Source organism: Myodes glareolus, chromosome 24 (assembly GCF_982192425.1).
Source record: "Myodes glareolus chromosome 24, mMyoGla1.1, whole genome shotgun sequence".
In the NCBI taxonomy this organism is placed as follows: Eukaryota; Metazoa; Chordata; class Mammalia; order Rodentia; family Cricetidae; genus Myodes; species Myodes glareolus.
Genome location: NC_142049.1, coordinates 31,691,114 through 31,702,333, shown reverse-complemented (window position 1 = coordinate 31,702,333; position 11,220 = coordinate 31,691,114). Strand labels below are relative to the sequence as shown.

Genomic DNA, 11,220 nt, shown 5'->3' with positions numbered 1-11,220 from the left:
GCTCAAGTGAGACGGGGAGCCCCCACCCCTTAAACAGGCCACCCTGTATGCCTTAGACCCACAGGCTGCCACAAGTACATAGGACGGAAGGAAAGGTCAAAGGTGACACTAACATCTACCCAACCTTCAAGGGCTTCAAGAGGCTTGCTTGTACGGAGGGGCGGGGCGGACAGCTGGTTCTCTGTGGGAGTAGTAGAGGTTAGGGGGGCTTCTCCATTCCGGACAGCCAAGGCAACACAGGTATCAGAGAGTCGGTGGTCATCAGGGACCGGGTGAAAAGGCCTGGTAGCCGGCAGGCCTCTGGGAATCGACAGCGGGAAGCAGGACGAGGCTTGCCCCGCAGGAAAGGCTTTCGGGGGCCGCGATTCCCCTAGGGATTCCAGGGATTTTGGCCAGGGCTCCGCACAGAGCGGAGCTGGCAGAGCAGGGCGCGGTCGCCGCAGCCCCTCAGCACCGCGCGCTCTCCGGAGCCCGCCAGGGGGCAGCGCGGCGTCAGGGGCAGGGTGCCGGCATCAGCAGCATCGCCTTCACCTGTTCTGCCCGCTGGGAACCAGACTTCTAAGGCTCCGCAACCGGCGGGTCCCAGCCCACTCCCAGGAATCTGTGTGCTCCCTAGGGCTCCACAGCGACTCCTGGGGCCGGCCCCAACCCGTGTCCCGAGGACCTAGGTCCCAGGTGGGCTCCTCTGCCCGCCCCGCTGCTGTCCCCGCGCCGCTCCCGGAGACGCCGCGCTCGGCGCTGAAGCATCTTTGTCTGCGTTCTGCGCGTTTGCGCGGTCCTGAATCCCTTGAATCCCTAGGGTCTCTTCGGAAAGCGTTTCCGTCCCGCGTGGCTGGGTGCTGGAGGAGTGGGGGGCGGCCGGTGTGACAGCGGCGAGGGCGGTGTGGGTGCGGGTGCTCCCGGGCCGCGCCGCGTGCACCCGACAGAGGCGGCCCTGCGTGCCGTGCGCGGCGTCCGGGGCGCGCCCGCCGCTATCCAGCTTCCCGGGCTCATTAGCAGTCTCGGTGTGCGGCTCGGCGCGGGCTCACAAAGAGCTGCGGCGGCGCCCCGCTCTCGGCCTCGCGGACCCAGTCGGGGGTGGCGGCGCATCGCGGCAGCAGGTAAGTGAGGGCAGGAGCGTCCGAGTCGCCGTGACCACAGCCTGGGTTGCTCGGTTCCGCGCGGGGGCCGGGGCGCAATGAGGGGCGCGGATGCTGTAGTCCCAACGCTCCCTTTCGGACCCTGTAGGGTTCTGGAGCGGAGGAGGGGCATAGCCGACAGGGCTGGCGGCCGCTGGGACCTGGGGGTGTTGCGGACCAGCGCCCCTCTCTCTCCGGACCCGCCGGACCCTCCCCATCACTGACCAGCGGCCGGGTGCGGCTGGGACCAGCTGGAGGCTCGGTCATCAGGGGCTGGCGGTGCCCTGGCGAGAGGCTACCTGTCTCATCCAGAGGAACTGGTCACTCACTTGGGTCCCCCTTCACTGGTCCGGCCGCTAGTGCATTCTGGGTGGGGGAAGCCGCTTGGTACTGATACTAAGTCCTTGTGCTGGGCAGCAACTCCGCTACCAGGCAACCGATCATTGATCTGTACCCCCCGCCCCCTTTCCCTTTATAATGAGGCCCAAGGGGAGAAACTCAGTTAAAAATTCCACACCCAGTATTCTCTGGGGGGTGCAGTGGGGGGACATGCCCCTCGGCCTGGCTACTTCCTGTTGGCAGGTAGAGCCTGGCAAGGGGACTTGGGCATAGAGGATGAAGGCAAACATTGATCCCAGGTTCTCCAAGCTTTGTTTTTACCCTGAACAGTATGGGCAGCAGGCCTATATATGCAAAAGCTGTGGACGAACTTCCCCTGAGTACGGTAGGGATAGAAGCAGGTACCAATGAGTCTGTGCAGGGGCCTGTCCTGGCCATAAGGTGCTGCAGATGGAACCTACTAGTCTTAGAATTTACTTTCGGAAGACTTTTAATTCTTTGGTATCTATTTGTATATGACTTGACAGAGGCCAGACCTAAATCTGAATTTAAATGTAGCCAGTTCACCCTGGGCTTGTGCAGGGTGAAGTTCTTAAACCTGGCATATTATTCTTGCTCTTTCTTCCCTAGGCTGGTTTGTCCCTGGTCTCTTAAGCCCCGTGACCCCCTTTTGTGGATACTGCTTACCTTCTGAGAAAGGATAGTGGTCTCAGAAACAAAGACCTGCAAGCTTTATGGGCCTAAAGGAACAACTTTTTCTGAAGTACGGATCTGCAGGTGCCAAGAACGATTGGGCAATTTTTCTTAGGGTCAGGGTCTTTCCAGTGAGGTGAGTCAGGGGCTTTCCTGGCCAGAAGCAGCCTGGAGGCAGGGCACTTGGGCCAGAGTGGTTGAACTACTTTGTCCTGCACTCTGATTGCTGGGTGGTCATAGTGGGCTGCAGATGGTCTCCTGAGCTTCGGAGCTCTGGGTCAGAGAGAGAGAGAGAGAGAGAGAGAGAGGGAAACAGACTTGGAATCTTCAGGGACTCAGAGCAACATGGAAGGCAGTAGCAGATAACCAGAACTGGCTGTTTGTGAGCTGTTCTGTCGACACCACCAGCCTTAGTCCGCTTGCCCTTGGGAAAGTTTCTGAGCTGGGTATAGCAATGCACCACCCCCGGCTCTCCTCATCTCTGTGGTGTAAGGGATCAGGCAGCTTCATCCCAGCCTTTCCCCTTCTAGGGGACTGGACTCCACTGAATAGGATGGTTGGTGAGTAGGTGTGAGCCGGACTTGTTCCTTGCTGGAAGGAGCTGCCATCGAGGACCTTAGCTTCTGGTTGTCTTCCTCTTTCCCTTGAGAGGCAGCGAGAGCCAGATCTGAGTGGTAGCTTGTTATTCAGTTTGCATCGGTATCCCCTTGAAGTACACCCCAATGGTTTTTTTTAAATTATTGAATAAAATATTAGTTTCACAGTAATAATCGGTGGGGATGGTTTGTGAAATGGAGGTGCATAAATATGCAATTCGCCAACTGAGCTAAGAAATGCCAGATAAAAATAAAAGATAATTGTAAAAGACACCAATCACACCCCTGGAGGCTGAGAGGGAGTGTTAAAACACCTTGACTTTTCCTAGACAAAACTGAGGAACTCAGAGGAAAAACATCTGGTAGCGAAGCTGGCATCAACCAGGGCTTTGCTTAGGTTGGGCAGAGGTCACTGAGGCCTGTTGGAGGGGCAGAATGGAAGTAGTACCCAGACACAGAGGAATCTTCTAGCCCTCAACTTATTCCTCATGTTCTTCTCTTATCTTGGCCCTGAATATGTGGCTTAACAGGTGAGGGTCTCCAAAGATACCACTGCATTCTTTCTGATCCTAGGAAGATATAGGTGTGGAGGTCCTACACAGCCCTCACTGGCTTGGCGGGGAGGCCTTCCATAGGAGATGGCAGACACCTGCATACCCTGCCCTACAGTCTGTGCCCCAGGTATGGCAACAGCCTGGGCCTTGTGCCCTCTTTTCCTGTTCCCAGTTCCTTGTCTTATTGGTGGCCATGAGGATGAGTGACATGCAAGTCACTGGTGGAGAGTGGTGAGGCCGCTGGTTGGCGGGTGGGCATTCCTGCCATAGGTTACCCTCGAGACAGTGGCCCACGGGGCAGGGGCCAGCATGGTGCTTACTCCTTCCCTTGGAGGATGGCTGGGTGACAGCTCTGAGAGGGGATCTCGCCTCCATCTCCTCCTAGTCTGTGCCTCACCCACCAGCTGGACCAGGGCCAGTAGGAGTCTCCAAGCAGCCTGCTGTCACAGGCTGAGTCAGCATCATGGGCACTGGCTTCTCGCCTCTCCTGCAGCTGGTCCTCACTCTGTCCCTGTCTGGACCTTCAAAGGAGCCCAAGGAGGACAACACCCTCAAGGTCAGAGTGTCAGGCTCTGTAACGCTTCACCCATTGGTGGGTATTACAGATGGACAGCCCCATCTGTGCAGGTTGTGTGTGTGTGTGTGTGTGTGTGTGTGTGTGTGTGTGTGTTTGGTCACATACATGCTGCAGAGTAAGAGGTCAGAGAACAACAACTTATGGGAATTGATTCTAACCTTCTACCATATGGGTCCTGGGGGATGAACTTAGCTCACCAGGCTTGGTGGCATGTGCCTTTACTCACTAAGATGGCTTCCTGGTCCTGATTATGCTTTCTGCGCTGGCCCTGGGGTTTCCTAGGGTTAGATTTTGAGGCTGGTCGTTGATCAGGTGGGGCAATGCTGGTCTATCTCACTGTCCTAAGTGGTGAGTGATTCCCCACTGCCTATTCCACGCCTGCATTCTTGACCTGATTTCCAGTTTTCTTTCCCTAAGGGTGATCCTTCAAGGCTGCCCAGGCTGCTGGCAGACAGCCCTTACCTGATTTGCCTTGGTTTTTGTCACCCAGTCTGTCACAGTCTACTACCTTGGTCTAAGCCGTAGTACCCATCCTTGATGGTTCCAGCTAAGGTGGGTTCCTTCCCTCTTATCCCTTTGACCTCAAACTGTTGGACTTGCTCATGCCTCTGGGCAATTTCATCTGCTTCCTGGCCTTCTCAGATGCCTGCCTGGCTTGCTCCATCATTTATTCCATCGTCTGTTCATACACCAGCTCCCTGACCACTCTCCATGCATTGGCATCACTTCCCCATCGTTAATGCAGTGTTGTGTCTTCTTAGCACCTAATACCCGGTCTCTCTCTCTCTCTCTCTCTCTCTCTCTCTCTCTCTCTCTCTCTCACACACACACACACACACACACACACACACACACACACATTGCTCACTGTTTATTGTCTGCCTCTTACTACATGAATGTAAAGACTGTTGAATTCTGTGTCCCTAGCATCCAGAATTGTGCCTGGCACACAGTAGATCCTCAGCACTCTCGTGGTGTGAATGGCTGGACCCCAGAGGCCTTTCCCTATAACTTAGGGCTGGAGCCAAGACATCTTCACACTTGGACCTTGAACTTAGTGCAAACCCTTGAGGTTGGTGACAGGGAGGACAGAGCCACAGTACTACACTGTGGTTTGTGGAGACCGGAAGGGAATATGCTGGTGAGGCTAATCCAGCCCACAGCATGGTCTTCTGGCTTCCCACTGAAAAGGCTTTGGAATTTTTCTGGCCTAGATTGTATTCAGGCAGGCAGGCACAGCTACCAGAGGTTCCCTTCTCCTCCATCTGGATGTTTCTTTCCTTTTTCCTTTTTCTCTAATACGTTATTCTGTTCCTCATCACTCTTTGTTACATTTTAATGTACTCTGTGTGTGTGTGTGTGCACACGCGTGTGCGCTCACGCATACACATGCATATTCACCTGTGTTGAGGTTAGAGGGACAACTTGGGGAGGTCTTTCTTTCCACCTGCGTATATGAATTAGGTAGCTTAGTGGCAAGTGCCCCGATTATCTGAGTCATCTTGTGCACACCCCTGCCCCCATTGAATGTTTCTAAACCTGTCTTGTACCTCACATCAGACCCAGTGTCTCAAGGGCGGTCAGTTTTTGCGTGTTCGTTCTGGCCAGTTCTCCCTGTTGGAAGCCTTCTCTTGCCTAACTCCACCGCCTGTCTGGCCTGGTAGTGCAAGTTGCCCTGGTTTCCTGAGGGAGGAAGGGGAGGTGGGAAGAGAGGGTGGGATCTAGAATAACAAGAGCTTGACTCCAGCCTGGCTGTGCCACTGTCCCTGGGGCCCTGTGCAGGTTGTTTGCCTTGGAGCCTTTCTCACTGCGTGTAAAGTTGTTTTGAGGCATAAGTGAAAGTCAATACTGAATTGATGCAAGATTCTGTTATGATAGCAGTGACTTCAAGGGGTGCCTGTGTGGCTTCGGGCCGATTGTGGCTTTTTCTGTTTTGCTTGGGAGGTGAGGTTTGTGAGTTTCAACGGCAGCCCACTAGGAGAGCCTAGCACAGATGCTTCCGGAACGCTGCGGTGCCCTTCCAAAGTAAGCTACGGCTGTTGTTTTGTGACTGAAAGAACAAACAAGAATGATTAAAAAAAAAGTATGTTGTTTGATTACAACAGAACACTCCAGCATCTGAAGACAGTTGGATGGAGAAACCAGTGGAAGCAACTCCCCACTAGATGACTCTGTGCTGAGCCCTGGTTCGCTGTGTTTACTGATTTAAATGGCTTCCCTTCTCACTGGAGGTGGCTGGTCTTACGCTGCAGCTGAGAGGCTGAGGACCAGGAAGCTGGCACTGGCCTGAGGGAGTGTAGGCACATCTCTTCCAGGTGTCCTTTGGGGGGAATCACTTCCTGGGGTGTGTATTTATAAACTGGATGAGCCTGGCTAAGACTTGGGATCCCCCACCGCCCAGGCACATACGGTTAGTTTGCAGTGTGCACTCGGACCGTCTGTTGCTTGACGGCTGGGAGTCAAGTGCCAAGGAGATTAGGGAGAGGGCTGGGGGCCGTTCTAAACAGCTGCTATTGCTGGGGCCCTAGGTGTTTTCCATTTTACACTTTAAGCGAGCATGGATTATTAGCATTTCTGGTCTCTAGATAGAGAGATGTGTTTGGTTTGGAACCATTCAACCACTCCTGAACAAAGCCAAGTTAGTAAATGCAACTAGGAGGGTGATGCCGGCCTTAGAATTCCCACTTGATGTGAGTACTTATATATGTGTGTTTATGTATGTATATGCTTTGTTTTCGTTTCATTTGTTTGGTTTTATATTCCTGAAATTGATTCCCAGCAAGGGAGTGCTAAATATGAATGACTCTGAACTGTTGTGTGCATTGTTAATTTAAAAAATACATACATATATATATATATATATATATATATATATATATATATATATATATATAGTTTATGGTTTTCCCCAGTTGGTTCGATTAGCAATCTTCTTGAGAAATCCATTGTTTCCCAAACAGGAGAACCATCAATTGAGTGAGCGCATGCATTTAGGGATGATGGATTTTTCAGGTCTCTCTGACAGCAAGTGTGTGCATTGTTCATATAAAACACAGTTTATGTTTTTAGGTCTTTTGGTGTAGTAAGTGAGCCATGTGCTGTAACATCTGTCCGTGTTCTCCAAAGCTGCTGACAGCTGTCACGGGCAGGGTAGAGCAGAGGGAGACATGTGTGAGAAGTTGGGAACTCAGGAAAATGGGCTTACCCTCCAGCAACTGCAGGCTGTCTTCGGTCCAGTGTGACTAGGCTTGTCCCGAGAAGGGCATGCACATCTATCTGCCCGCCGTCCTCCCTAGCCAGAGTGACAGCAAGGAAGAATTAGAATCTGGATGTTTGCACACATTCCTCAGCCAGTATGGTCACAGATGGGGTGTGCATGTGCAGGTGTGTGCACACGTGTGTGTTACCTCTAATCTGCCTGCTATGTCTCAGATAACTGGTGTCACGGGACCCATAGCTGGTCCTGGTTCTGGTTCTGGCTGGTGACCGTGATAGCTACTGTTTGATTGATGGATGGGTGGACTGATTCTGGCTGCTGGTCCTAGATATATCTTGTGCCCCAGAGGCAGGAGTGAGTCTGTCTTGGCATCTGTTTCTCTAGGGAATGGCACTGGGTATGGCCAGTTTTTTTAATCCACATCCCGGCATGCTTCACTTTGTAGTAAAGATTTCCCTGGGAACATTTTTTCTCTTTTGAATGCCAGTCTCTCTCTCTCTCTCTCTCTCTCTCTCTCTCTCTCTCTCTCTCTCTCTCTCTCTCTCCGTGTGTGTGTGTGTGTGTGTGTGTGTGTTGGAAGGGGGGCTGTCATTAGTTCTGGGGCCCCATCTTTGTGATGTTTTGGGTTAGAAACTGCCAATCTTGACTTACTTTTGAGAATTAACAGATTTTAGCTTTGAAATTAATTTCACTTTTATCGAGCACTGATTTTCCTCTTAATCACAGTCAGATCTTTGCTTCATCAGCTGCACTTGGATTTGCTGTTCTTCAGGGCAGCATCACCCCAGCTTACATTGATCCTATGTGGAAGGGCTGCTTTTTGTTCGTTTTTGTTTTTTTAAGACAGGGTTTCCTCGGTGTTGCTTTGGAACCTGTCCTGGAACTCGCTCTGTAGACCAGACTGGCCTTGAACTCACAGAGATCCGCCTGCCTACGCCTCCCCAGTGCTGGGATTAAAGGCCTGCATCACTGTCACTCAGCATGGTGGGCTGGTTTGAGAGGGCCTGTACTGTTCTCTGCCCTATGCTTTGTGAAACCATGCCTTTAGTCCATGTATATGCTTTATCCATCATATATGATATTTATTTAGTTAACGGAAGTGAGGAGTAGAGAGGTTTCTGGGCATTTAAAAGGGAGCCCCTGACCTAGCCGTTACCAGTCACAGATGGATATACAGGGACTTGTCAATGCTCAAATTAAGGAGTCAATTGAGGAGTCAAATGCTTTAGTTGTCCCTAAGTTCCTTTGCTGAGGGCTTCATCCATCCATTCATTCATCCATCCACCCATCCATCCATCTATATGTCCATCCACCCATCTATCCATTATCCATCCATCTATCCACCCATCCATCCATCCATCCACCCATCTACCCACCCATTCACCCACCTATCCACCCATCCACGTATCTATCCACCCATATATCCATTTATTCATCCATCCATCCATCTACCCATTTATCCACTCATTTATCCATTCACCCATCTACCCACCCATCCACCCACCCATCCATGCATCCATTCATTCATCCATCCACCCACCCATCTATCCACTCATCCATCCATCTATATGTCCATCCACCCATATATCCATTTATTCATCCATCCATCCACTCATTTATCCATTTACCCATCTACCCACCCATCCATGCATCCATTCACTCATCTATCCATCCATCCATATATCCATCCATCCATTCACCCATCCATTCATCCATCTATCCATCCATCGATGTATCCATCCACTCATGCATCCATCTATCCATCCATCCATCTATCCATCCATCCATGTATCCATCCACCCATCCATTCACCCAGTGGACATTTTCTGAGTACTTGTAAGTCTGCCTTCCCTGTTCCCTATTTAGAGCTGGGTGAAGTTGGCACAGGGTGGGTTGGGATGAGGCTGCTGGAGAGTGTCTCATGGTACCAGAGCTTGGTCCTAGTTTTAGATCCCTGGAAAGTACAAGCTGGGAGGTGTGAGAGCACCAGGGCTGGTGGGAGTGCTCACAGACCTCCTTTGTGAGAAGGGGCCGAATTTGCCCTTTCAGAACAGAGGGCCATCCTTCATGGGGAATCCAGGGCACAGGGAGAGCCTAGCGCTCAGGCAGTAGGATTATATAGTCTGTGTAGGTTGGGGCCCAGAGAGGTGCACAATGTTTATTGCTCCCGACTGCCTTGGGTGGTCCTGAAGGGTTGGGAACAGAACAGGTAGAGAGTGATGATAGTACAGGCTGTAGTGGACTTTCTGAAACCATGCTTCTGGACCGGAGAGCAGGATCATGGGTAACGGCCACATCCACAGGTGAGAGGACCCACAGAGGGACACAGGGAGGAATAGGGGTCATTTAGGGTCATAGAACCCTGTTGAGGTCACTAAGAGGGGTTTTTTGAGGATATTGGAGAGGGTTGACCAGGAGCCCCCACCCTTCCCAGGGTGCTCTCGTAGGAGGCCATGGCAGCCGAGTGCCAGCCTCAGGAGCACGGATGTTTAATTTCACCCTTTAGAGATTTATAGGCTTGCTAGATTAAATTGCCCCTGCGCGTCTACAGGCACGACAAGATCTGTGACAAACCATACATCACATTATTAATTTGCTCACGTAGAGTTAACCTGTGCGGCTGAGCTTGACTTACTCTCAGCTGGGCCCAGGCCCTGGGAAATATGTTTCCAGTTGTCTGCTAAGAGAAGGTGGCACTTGGGACAGACTTGGCGTGGGACGTATCAGCTTTGCCCCTCTTTGCACACAGTCAGCCTTCGCTTAGCTGGGATACAGGTCACTATTTCCTGGGCTCCCAGTAGCTTTCTGGTTGCTGCTGCTGTGTCTGGACTGGCCATGGTACAGGCTTGAGGCAGGGCAGAGCAGGGCAGGGCAGGGCAGAGCTTCGGGTTGTGGTCAGATACCTTGAGACCCTCTGCTGGGTAGGAACTGGATTTCCAACCTTAACAACATGGCAGGCAGTAAGAAAATATCTGAGTACTACTGTTTTAGCCCAGAGACCCAAGGGCTACAAGCGTTCACTTCCCCTATCCCTTTATTTTCTGATAGGATGAAGCAGCCTTTATTCTCTTGGGGTTGGTGTCAGCAGAGGTGCCCATCTTTGGACATGGCAGCCAGCCTGTTTTATTCTTTGACTTGGGGTTGAGGAGTGGGGGCCTATTCTCTCCCATGAGGCTCATGGTTTGCTTGTCACCCTTCATGGCCTCTTTTATTCCTAGGTACCACAGCTGGGAGTGTGCTACTGGTTTTTGGAATTCATGACTTGAAAGGGGGAGGTGCGCCGTGATTGTGGTGGGGGCACCCTGTGTGCAGACCCTTCTACCATCTAGATGACTTTATCAGACACTAGGGCTTTACGCTGAGGTTCGTATTGACTAAGTCTCCAGTCCACCCTCTTTCACAGCATGGTGTAGTTAATGTCTCACCGGCCACAAGAAAACTGTTTTACTGACGTTACTGCCTTGCTGTGCCCACATGGGGGTAATTGTAGTGGGAGCCAACACTTTGTTCTAGATGTGGGCCTTTGTCGTGCTGACTTGGTCAACCAAGCCTGTGGAACCGAAGGCGACCCACAGAAACCACCCGGGTCTGGAAATGCAAGCAGAACTTACCCTCCTAGTGGCCAGCCCTTACCTGGGCAAAATTAGCTTTGATTTCCAGGCTTAGGAGGACTTTTGTTCTGTCCACCCAGTTTCCCACAGTGACGAGTGTGCTATCATTCCCATCCTTATTGGAAGCTATTAAAGCTGCTGGAGACATTTTCTAGAGTTAGTACTATCTGATTGCCTGGACCTTACATTCCAGGCCTTGGCACCTTGATTTTTTTTTTTGCTTCTTTTTCACACACATTTTTAGTGGAATGTATTTTACCAAATACTTAAAATCCAACAATGCACTGTGTAATCTACAAGAAAAAAGGCAGACGACCACACAGGGATAATGATAGAGGATGTTATGTGTGCATGCTTGCACACACACACATACACACACACACACACACACACCAATATACAAAAACCTTGGCAAAAAGGTTCCAAACTCTGCCCAGCTATAAGGGTGATGCAAAGCAAATCATAACTGTAATATACCCCACATCCACCAGGCTAGCTCTGATCAAAACCTGGCA

General features: G+C 51.5%; 1 protein-coding gene across 7 annotated transcripts in view; it reads left to right on the top strand.

Annotated features, from left to right (window-relative positions):
* The first annotated feature begins 525 nt into the window (after positions 1-525).
* Positions 526-11,220, top strand: part of Apba2 (amyloid beta precursor protein binding family A member 2) — a 223,930-nt gene continuing 213,235 nt past the window's right edge. For 4 of the 7 annotated variants that reach the window (XM_087901555.1, XM_087901552.1, XM_087901554.1 and 1 more), the window contains exon 1: positions 988-1,100. The gene's annotated coding sequence lies outside the window, so the exon portion shown is untranslated. Of the gene's footprint in view, positions 676-986; positions 1,101-11,220 lie in introns of those variants that run through there. The other 3 variants (XM_087901553.1, XM_087901551.1, XM_087901556.1) reach the window with 2 other exon arrangements.